Here is a 10,087-nt window from a genome sequence, read left to right as displayed (position 1 = left end):
ATACAAATGTATAGTTCAAAGAGGGGGTTCATGGTCTTTTTCATCTTGTTGAAAATGTATAAAATATACTTATGTTGCCCTTTTAAACATCTTTCTATTCAGATTCTATTAAAATCATATGTTCAGCATAAAGTATGCATTTTTACTGATGAGAAACTAAAGAAAACAAAATTGAGGCCCAGAGGCTCAGAAAGGTTGTGACTTTTTCAAAGCCACGCAGTGGCTTCCTGACTCCCAGGGGGAGGGAGGGCAACACTGTCGTCCGCCCCACTCTTGGCCTGCCCGACCAACTCCCAGGTCACCTTCCTTCCCACTCTGCACAAACTCGAGGTTCACTTTGAATAAACACCTTAACCCAGTGGTCGGCAAACTGCGGCTCGCGAGCCACCTGCGGCTCTTTGGCCCCTTGAGTGTGGCTCTTCCACAAAATAATATGTGCGGGCGCGCATGTACAGTGCGATTGAAACTTCATGGCCCGTGCGCAGACGTCGTTTTTCGGCTCTCCAAAGAAATTTCAATGGTTGTACTGTTGATATTTGGCTCTGTTGACTAATGAGTTTGCCGACCACTGCCCTAACCCTTTTGGGTCTTGGTTTACTCAATGGCCATATAAGGGTATGAAATGACCCTTCACAATTTATGTTACAGCCTTAAAGAATAAGGGGAGCTAACGTGCCACCAACTCAGTATATGTTTGACTTCTCAATACCCTGAAGAAGTAAGTTTTTAAAATGTGGCCCTCGCCGGGCAGGTGTGGCTTAGTTGGTTGAGCATGGTTCCATGCGCCAGGAGGTGGCTGGTTGGATTCCAGGTCAGAGCACATGCTTGATCCCCAGTAGGGGCTTCAGGAGGCAGCCAATCATGTTTATCTCTCATTGATGTTTGTCTCTCTCCTCCTCCTCCTCCCTTCTTCTCTCTGAAATCAATTAAAAATTTTAAATTAAAAATAATAAAATAAAAAGATAAATAATAAATAAATAAAATGTGGCCCTGGACCAGCAGCGGCAGCAGCACCTGGGAATTTACTAGAAATGAAAATTCCCTGGGCCCACCCCAGACCCTAATGACCCAGAAACTCTGGGGGTGGGGCCCACCAGACTGTGTTTTAATAAGCCTCCTGGGGGTTCTGATGCAACTCAAGTTTGAGAACCGCTATTCTGAATGTTTTCTGCCCAACACTAAAGAGAGGATTTAACACACGCACATGCACACTCGGAGATAACTTTTCTCTGGAGCCCCTCGCCCCTCCCCCTCTCATCCTTTTCCCTGCTCCTCCATCCTGGGATGATGAATGGAGGTCAGGGCAGGGCGCTGTCAACGAGGATGGCAAACCCTCCCTCTCCAATCCACCCGCGGTCCGGGAGAGTGGCCTTGGGGCTTCCCCAAGACTGTTTCCTTATTTTCTCCACAGTTGCTAACGAACTTTGGGGGTGGGGGGGACAAGTTTAATAACGAAGTTTGCTTTTAATGATTTAGTCAATGGTTTGCAGCATGAACGAGAGACTAGTGAGAGGAGGGATGTCAGAAAAAAGCTTGGGGAGAAGAGACTGGAGAGAGGCGGATAGCCTATGAGAGCAAGGGTCCGAGGTTAAGCTAAGGGGAAAGTGGGTGTCCAGGGGAGCCCGCGGGTGTGGGAGAAAGGCAGAGGACATCCCAGTTGTGTGGGAAAGAGAGAAGTTGGGGGAAGCGCGGGACGAAGGCGCAACAGAAAGAAAATGGGTGTTAGGAGAAAAACTGAGTTTGGGAGACTTTTTTTTTTTCCAGCTTCCTTTCCAAGACGTTTTCTTTGCTCCATTTTGCTCCTCCCCCTCCTCCCCGCCTCCTCGGCCCCCCTCCTCCGCCTCGCGCGGTAATGGGAGGTTCCTAGGCAGGAGAAGCAAAAGAAGATATTGTCTGCGAGTTCAGTCATCCAAAAAAGCTTCTTCCCTATGGAAGGACCGGGTGCGCCCGGCGCGGCGTCCCCTGCCTGGTCCTGCTGCCGCCGCCGCCGCGGCCCCCGCTTCCTGCCGCGGGGACCCTGAGCCCGGCCCGCGGTGTCAGCCGCGCGCGCGCACACACACACTCACACGCGCGCACACACACACACACTCACACACACACACACTCACACACACACACACACACACACACTCACGCCCGCCGCAGCCGCACGCGCCCGCACGCGCCCTCGCTCCCGGCCCGCACTCCGGGCTCCTTTGTTGCTCCCGCCGTGGCCGCTCTCCGGCTTTGCGCGTTGCTGCGTGTCACCGCGCGGGTTGCGTGTCCGTGCGGCGCGGCGCGGTGCGGCTCCCTCCGTGCTCACCACGCTGGCCCCGGGCCGGCTCTCCCTTCCCAGGAGCCGGCTGCACCAGAGGTGAGTCACGTCGCTGAAGTTTGTTTTCTTTTCATAAAAAGTTGTGTTTATTTGTTGGTTTGGGGAGGGAGGGGGCGGGAGGCGACCGCAGGCCAGCGAAGCCGGGGAAGCGCCCGCGGGCGGCTGGTGGGGACGCGCGGGCGGCCGGAGCGGGTCCGAGCGCTCGGCCCGCGGGTCTGGCGGTGGCTGCGGCCGCGGCGGGGCGCGCCGGCGCGGGGACGAGGAGTGGGGACGCGGCGGGCAGCGGGGTGCCTGGGGCGCCGCACGTCGTTCCCTGCGGTGCGGGCTGGCCGGCGGCTCCCGGAAGCTCCGGGGGTGGGAGCGCAGGGAAAGCCTCCCGAACTCCCCCCGAAGGTTGACACCGGTGCTCTGGCTCCGTGCGCCGGACCGTGGGGAGAAACCCACATGGGGACTGACAAATGCACAGAACCACCCAACGCCAGCTTGGTCTTTTTCGGGGGTGAGCGTTTATGGTGTTGGCGTTTAAAATGAGCATCCCCAGCTGTAGGGGCGGAAGGGACGAGGCTGAGGTGGGGTGTCCAGAGGTGTCTGTGGGGCTGGGGCAGCAGTAAAAGGGAGTGTGTGCGCGCGCGTTCGCGCGCAGCGTGCTCCTGAGGTTGTGCTCCTGGAGTTTTTGTTTGTGTAACTGTGAGAAGGTGGGGCCAGGAGCCGCTGAACAAGTGGGAAGGGGCTGTGGGGAGGGGCGGGGAACCTAGGAAAGATTTTCTGCTGGGTTTTGAAGGCCCTGCTAAACCTCCAGGATTCCCCGAGGTTAGTTTGCTCTTCCAGGTGATGGGAGCATTTTGAGGGGTGGTGAGCAGACAGACCAGAGGAATGGAAGATTTGTTTTGTTGAGTTTTGTCTTGGGGATGGGGAGGGCAGTGGCAGGGTTACTTGAATGGTTGTTGTGTCGCTCCAGAGATGTGGCAGTGAAGCTAAGAATACCCAAACCGCACACCAGCGGTCCTAAACAGGCACTTTCTGGGTGTGGTGGGGTGTTCTGCCCCTCCCCCACCCCGTCTCCGCTGGTTCAGATGGGCTCACATGAGTTTTTGACCCAGAATTACCTCCTTGAGTGGACTGAGTGAAAGGCATATTTTGGTGTCAGTCCCTTGTACCCCCCCCCCCCCCCCCCCACGTGCCCTGTACCCAGCTCCCATTTGTCACCTAGTTCTCTGTTGCCCGGAACTTTGCAAACATTGGCCACTGAACGAAAGTCATTTTCAAAATTCTTGAATGCACATACATTTCTGATTTATCCCACAACTGGACCCTGAATCGGCAGCCCAGCTCTGTGATGGGTTTTTGTTTTTGTTTTTTTTCACCCCTCTGTTTACAGTTAATAAATCAATCCCTATTCTCTCAAGGGCAGTAGAGACAATATTAAAACAGGGTCTTGTTGTCCTGAGGTGGGGGCTGGAGGGCTCAGTACATCTGGATGACCTGTTTTCTAAACTTTACTTAAAGTGACTCTGAGGCAGGAGCGTGGCCATTTTGAGGTGTGTAACAGGTTTCCCAGGAACGTTTCTGAGGTCTTATAATTGGCACTTTTTAATGGTCTGGTCATTGAAACCCAGAAGGTTCCCATGGTAATCTTGAAGCACCTTGGGGTCAGTGGGATAGAGGCAGGGAGGGAACAGCAGTGGAGTTATGACTTTGCTGCCAGATGAGTTTTTGAGTTTATGGAAAGAGGCAAAAATGAAAGAAGAAGGAGTTGCCTTATTGTGCCTCTTTGCTGACCCTGCCTGCCCCCACCTATTGCCCAGTTTGGCCCTTCAAGTGAGAATGTCTACACCTACAAAATCTGAGGGTGGAGACGACACTCACTGTCCCTTTTATCCTCTTTCAAGAGATCTCAGTAACGTTGGAAGAGACATTTAGAATTGCCTAAGCCACTGGAGTTGGCTTTACTTGGGAGAGGAGGTTGATAGAGGCCAGGTTGATTGGCTCCTGGACCAAGTCTGGGAAGAAGAGGGTGGGGGGTGGGATGAGGAGGGTGTTTGTTTTTAATCTAGAAATCCGTGTTTACCAAAAGCCTTCTTCAGTAGGGCTTGTGCCTCCTTAGACCCCCTCCAGGTAGAGAAATGGGTAGAGAAAGGGAGGAGCAATCCCGGAAGCAAGGCTTAAAATCAGCAGAGAGCTGTTGATTGGTTGGCCAGCTTGTGATAAGAGGGTGATTTATGTCCTTTTCCATCGCCCTACAAATTTGGGTCCAGCGATTGTCCTGGCTTTGAAGTGTTCTTTCAAGTGTGTGGGCTCCCAGCCCTCTTGGACAACTTATCTGTGGTTCCCATGCCCTAAGAAGGAGCAGGAGATTTTACTCATGACGTAGTTCCGTTGGCTTCCTGAGGGAGCCCCGGGTGTAAGCCAGGAGGGTGAGAAGTGAGCCCGGTGCTCACCGTCTGTCACAGGCCCTAGGGGTCTGGGTTCAGATTTCAGCGAAGACACTGATACGATTCATGAATTAGGATTTCCCCCTCTTTGTCTTTCAAGCAAGTGAGAAGAAACCAAAGAAGACCCAAGTGCAACAGATAATTACTATCCAGTCCTTTCTGGCCTCTGAATAAGAAAGTATTAACCTGGCACCAAAAGATATTATGCCTCCGGAGTTTGCTTTCTTTCCTTCAAACTCCAAACTTCCTTGCTGTCTGGAAAAATAAGAAAGAGGGGGCGGAAATGGAAATTGGAGAGGGAGAGGAAAGAAAGTGATTTTTTTAGATTTTTAAAAATCTGTTTAATATATGGAACGTCTTGTCATCTCCATACTTCAGTACAACAACATCTATAGCACATCAGACCCAGGGCTGAGAGCATCTTGTCCCAGGAGAATAAGCTTTCTTAGTCCAAGGGTGGTTCTCCAAACTAGGCCCACCCCCCCATTTTTAATTATTGCACAAGCATCTACTAATAAAGAAACTTTTTGAAAATTACCCACAGTCCCATGCTATAGTACAACTTGTGTTTCTTCATCCTTGTGCGTAAATACTTTTCACACAGTTGTGACAGCCCTGAAGCATCTCTGTGTTTTTGACCAAAGACTCAGAAAACAGATACGTCCAGTCCTTTTGCTATTGGTGGGAACGACCGAATCCTAACAGTGCTCCCACATGAAGCCCTCACGTGGAATCTTTTCATCATTTATGAGGCTACATCAGATATTTGGGGCCAGGGGTGGGGGGTGGGATGAAGGGGGTGTTTGTTTTTAATCTAGAAATCCGTGTTTACCAAAAGCCTTCCTCAATAGGGCTTGTGCCTCCTTACACCCCTCAGGATGGTAATGGGTAGAGAAAGGGAGGAGCAATTACCGGAAGCAAGGCTTAAAAGATTCAGCTCAAGTGGCATTGCCCTGAGGATTAGGCAACTTGGGTTGGGGCCCTGGCTCTGCCTGTGGACTCCGTTCACACTGGTTCAAACCACTGAGCTAATGGGTCCCCGCATCTCCACTGCCTCCGAGTTAGACTCCCTCCCAAGCTCACCCAGTCTTTCCTGCCCTTCCTTTTATTATTCCACCGTCCACACCATCTCTCCAGTCCTGCTACCTCCCCACTTGTTCATGCCCATCACCGTTGTTGCTGACACGTGGCTGGACTCTCCACTGTCTACCCCACCCATCTCCCATCAGTCCTACAAACAAGTCACCACCCAGCTCAAAAACAGTTGACGTTTACAATCCAAACTCCTTAGCCCTCTCACATGTGGCTCAGTCCCCCTGCATGAAGATGGCGCCTCCCTAGGAGCCTTGTGCTCCAGCCTGACGTGGCAGTAGCTGGCCCTGGGCTTTGCTGGGTCCATTTCTTGCTTGCTGCCTTAGCCCAAACCTCTTCCCAGGAAACCCACCTTACTTTGTATGAAGCCAGCTGGTAATGTGCTTTTGAGAGATATTTGGTGAATGTTGATGAAAAGGGGATGCTGGATGCACAGGTAATGGTTTTGTAAGCTCAACAGATTGTTCTCAATGCAGTCATTGTCCTTCATTTTTCTCTTCGTTTCTAGCAAGGAACTAGGTAACTGGAGATTTAAGGAAGCCTCTGATCTTAGAAAAACTGCTTTTTTCTTTGTTTTCTTATGCATAAAATGGATTAATAAGGAATTACCCTGGTTTGTAGCAATGCTCCTTATAAAAAGCAAATACTTTAGAAGTGTTTGTTTATCTGCTTGTTCAAAAGATGAGACACTTCTCTTTTTCCTCAGTCCCAGCACAAGCTTCCTGGAACCCATGACCCACGAAGTCTTGTCAACACTCACACCGTCTGATGGCAGCAGCAACGGAATAGAAGACACAGGTGAGGTTTCCTGCCCACAGTCCAGCCTCTCTGGGGTCCGTCTCACGTTTTGTGTTGCCACTTGAAGATGCAGTGTCCCTTCCCATTTGGCATTGGAAGGGTCCAACTGAAGTGGAACTGGACCAGACCGTCGGTTGTAGTGTGACTCATACATTTTAGTCAGAGCCTGTGGTGGCCTCTTTCCCCCGGGCTGGCCAATGAAGCCCCCTTTCCCTGAGACAGACTGCTGGACATGCTGCATGCAAACCATTTACTATGGGGTTTGGCGTCCGAGACTGCTGTGGAAAAGTCCTGCTTAGGTCTGGGCGAGGAAAGCCCTGTGTTTATGTCTCTGTCAGCGGTATTACAGCGAATGCCTTGTGATCCGATGTCCCGGGCAGTGTTTATCTCACAAAACCCAGAGGGATTCTGTGTCATTCCATCTTCTGAAATAAAGTTAGGAAATAATTTCTCTTTTTCTAATGGTGAATTTGGCCTTATCTTCAAAGAAGGCCTTTGATGTTCAGGACAGGATTCTTGGGCAGTAAGAGGAAGTCATAGGAGGAAGATCAGAGCCAATAATACACAGTCAGCTTAACTCGGTTGCCAGAGAAAATGTTGAGGAAAGTCTCAACTGGTCCTCCTGGTTAGTAGCAGGAAAACACACACTATGGCCAGGGTAAGTGGGATTGAATTAAAAAAGAACGCAGAAAGGGCTGAGCAGCAAAAAGTGTGGCACAGGAATGTTGATTCTCCTCGGAAGTGAGTCTGGACAGCCTTGGACAAGATGAGGAGGGTGACGGGTGCAGACTGGAGCCTTCATCCTCTCCACAAGCTTTGACTGAGTCCTTGCTGTGGACCCGAGCCCACGCCGGTCAGATCCCATTACTGAAGGGAAGGGAAATGCAGAGCAACGCAGCCCGAGCGCCAGTGTCCCAGCCCGGGGACCGGCCAGTGAGAAAGGCTGCCGGCCTCTCCGGCCACGTCTCACAGGCAGGGCCGCTGTCCCCTCACCTCCGCTCATCCTGTTCTTCATACTTTTCCCCTGAAAAGTTACCTTTCCTTAGCAGACTATGGGCTGAAGTAGTCTTGACACAGGAGTTTTTAAGTTCAGAGTAGTTTCTTGTTGTGTGTGTGTTTTGTTTTATTTTTAATTTTAGGAAAGTTCAAAACTAGAATCTCTGCATTGATACAGAATCTCAGAAATGTGAGTACTAGACACATTTAGAGACACTGGTTTCTAAAACCAGTTACTGAATACCTTTCAGGGCGAAAAGGAGAAATGTGCCTTTCCCCCCCACCCCCCCTTGTCCATGTCAGATTTTAGCTGAGAATTCTAGAAACACAGGCCTGAATTCAGCTTTCTGCCTTTCAGTTCCATTGCCCTTGGCTCTGCTGTCCAGGGTAGGTTTGCCTGGCACTGAAGTCATTCCCAGAGCAGCACGTGAGGGGACATTAATTTTAGGGACAAATAAAAGCCACTGGGCCCTGCAGTTGCCCAGGAGCCTCCCAGGCTGCTGAGAGGCAGCGTGCGTGCGGCCTCGAAGGGAGTTACAGGTGAGAGGAGGGGTGTGTGGACCCGGCTGGCCTTGGACGCCCCCAGGCTGGGCTGGAATTGGATGCTTGAAGAGAGCCCTCCCCCACCTTCCCTGGCTCTGCCCATATTTTTCCAGATCAGTCCCAGTCAAGGGCCTTTACTAGTCTGAACTTACCTAACATTACAATCCCGGCAGGTTTATTAGGTATGGGTCACACTTAATTGGAGAGGAAAATTGGGGGGTTCTGGCTTTATGGCTTTTCTGTGAAAGCAGAGGCTGCTCCTAATGATTTCACAAGTCCTCCCCCCACATGACTCCCCCTCCGCTTTCTGCGGAAAGGTGATCCTCCCACAGTGGTGTTACTGTGGCCCTTGCTTTTTACGTACCTGTGCCCGCGTGGAGGGGGTTCCGTAACGCCGGCAGCCAGCACAGCGAGCCCTCATGAAGTGATGGAAACTCACAGCTGTTTGCCTCTGTCATTATGAATGGGTGTTTTGTAGTGACGGCGCTACATAAAAACCTGCGGTGTTGCAGCCACGTGTGAGATGCGAATGGCCCTTGCAACGCGCCGGCCCTGGGCGCAGTCACCTGCCGCCCTCCCTCGACGCCCTTGGCGGTCCGCCATCCGGAGGGCTCCCGGTGAAAGCCCCTCAGCCAGGTGCTCGGGGCTCTGTCGCTTTCTGCTGCAGGGATGGAGGCTGCGTGGCTAGGCCTCGCTTTCGCCGGTCTGGCCGCTGGCCGCTTGCCAGCAAGGTCCACTGGGTGGTCTCTGACAAAGGGAGAGAGGGGAGGGAGCTTGGCTCTCCTGCCCAAAGGGAGCAGCACGGTTGGCAGCCAATCCCTGTCACCGAAACACCACAAAGGTCTTGAGTTGGGGTGAAAAGAACCGAACAGGTGGCTGCAAGGCAGGATGGGGATGGAGGTGATTTTTGTTGCTCTGAATTGACAAATGAAGCGTGGCGTTTATGTGGCGAACTCTCCCCACAAGAGGTGAGCACACACGAGCAGCAGGTGCCCTTCATCCTGGGAGGGACGAATTACCACCCTGTCACTCAGCGAGCCAGCTGTGGGCCTGGAGGGCAGGCTGAGATCAGGAATCTCACGGCCAGAGAGACAGCACCGCCTGCCTCGGCCGTCCTTCCGGTGACGTGGAGAATGCCAGCTGCCATTTAGTGAGCACCCACTGTGTGCCCAGCCCAGTCCCCCAGCAGGCCCAGGAAGATGGGCATAGTGGTCCTATTCTGCAGGTAAGGGAGCTGAGGCTTAAATGATTGTAATGACTTGTTCTGGCCACACAAGGTTTCATTGCAGGGCTGCCGACTCCAAAACTCAGGCTTGAAAGGAAAAATAACCGCCCGGACAATCTCTCCCCCAAAGTAGAGAGCTCCCTTAGTTTAAGGAGAACTGTTCCTTTTGCAACAGAATCTAAGGGGCGGGTGGGGCCCTTTCCCCACTTCCCAGGACGGTAGCTGGGAGGTTTTGACTGCTCTGGGAAGAAGCAGCACGAGGAAGCCAGGCGTTGTGGCCTCGCTAGTGTCAGACTTTGCAAGCAGGACTAAAAGCCGCCTCCATCTTGGGTCTCATCTCAGAACATGTCTCCTGACTCTTTTTTTTTGCCCCTGGGACATCATCTGGATTGGCTGTCTGGAGCTCTGCTTCACCACAGATGCCAGCTGAATCCATTGCTCCTCGGGTCTGCGAGTCTGATCAGGCAGGTGCTCTGAGCCCTGGGTGGGGTGAGGGCGGGAAGGCGTTTGGCCGAGCGGAAACCTCCTGGTCAGGAGAAGTGGCAGCTTGTGCAGGAAAATACCCCGAGGAAGGACGTAGCAGTTTGACAGACAGGTAACTGGCAGGAGATGGGACCTTCCAGGCAAATGCCCGCAGGGCCCCGCAGGAGGATTTGCACAGGCAGTCAGTTACCTGCAGAAGCGCAA

At 52.4% G+C, this 10,087-nt stretch overlaps 1 protein-coding gene across 6 annotated transcripts in view; it reads left to right on the top strand.

Annotated features, from left to right (window-relative positions):
* Window positions 1-1,871: 1,871 nt before the first annotated feature.
* Window positions 1,872-10,087, top strand: part of BOC (BOC cell adhesion associated, oncogene regulated) — a 71,034-nt gene continuing 62,818 nt past the window's right edge. For 5 of the 6 annotated variants that reach the window (XM_079766538.1, XM_079766536.1, XM_079766539.1 and 2 more), the window contains exons 1-2: window positions 1,872-2,353; window positions 6,545-6,636. The gene's annotated coding sequence lies outside the window, so the exon portion shown is untranslated. Of the gene's footprint in view, window positions 2,354-6,544; window positions 6,637-9,795; window positions 9,865-10,087 lie in introns of those variants that run through there. The other variant, XM_079766537.1, reaches the window with a different exon arrangement.

This window comes from Cnephaeus nilssonii, assembly GCF_951640355.1.
Source record: "Cnephaeus nilssonii genome assembly, chromosome: 3".
NCBI lineage: Eukaryota > Metazoa > Chordata > Mammalia > Chiroptera > Vespertilionidae > Cnephaeus > Cnephaeus nilssonii.
This window is presented reverse-complemented; position numbering and strand designations above follow the sequence as displayed.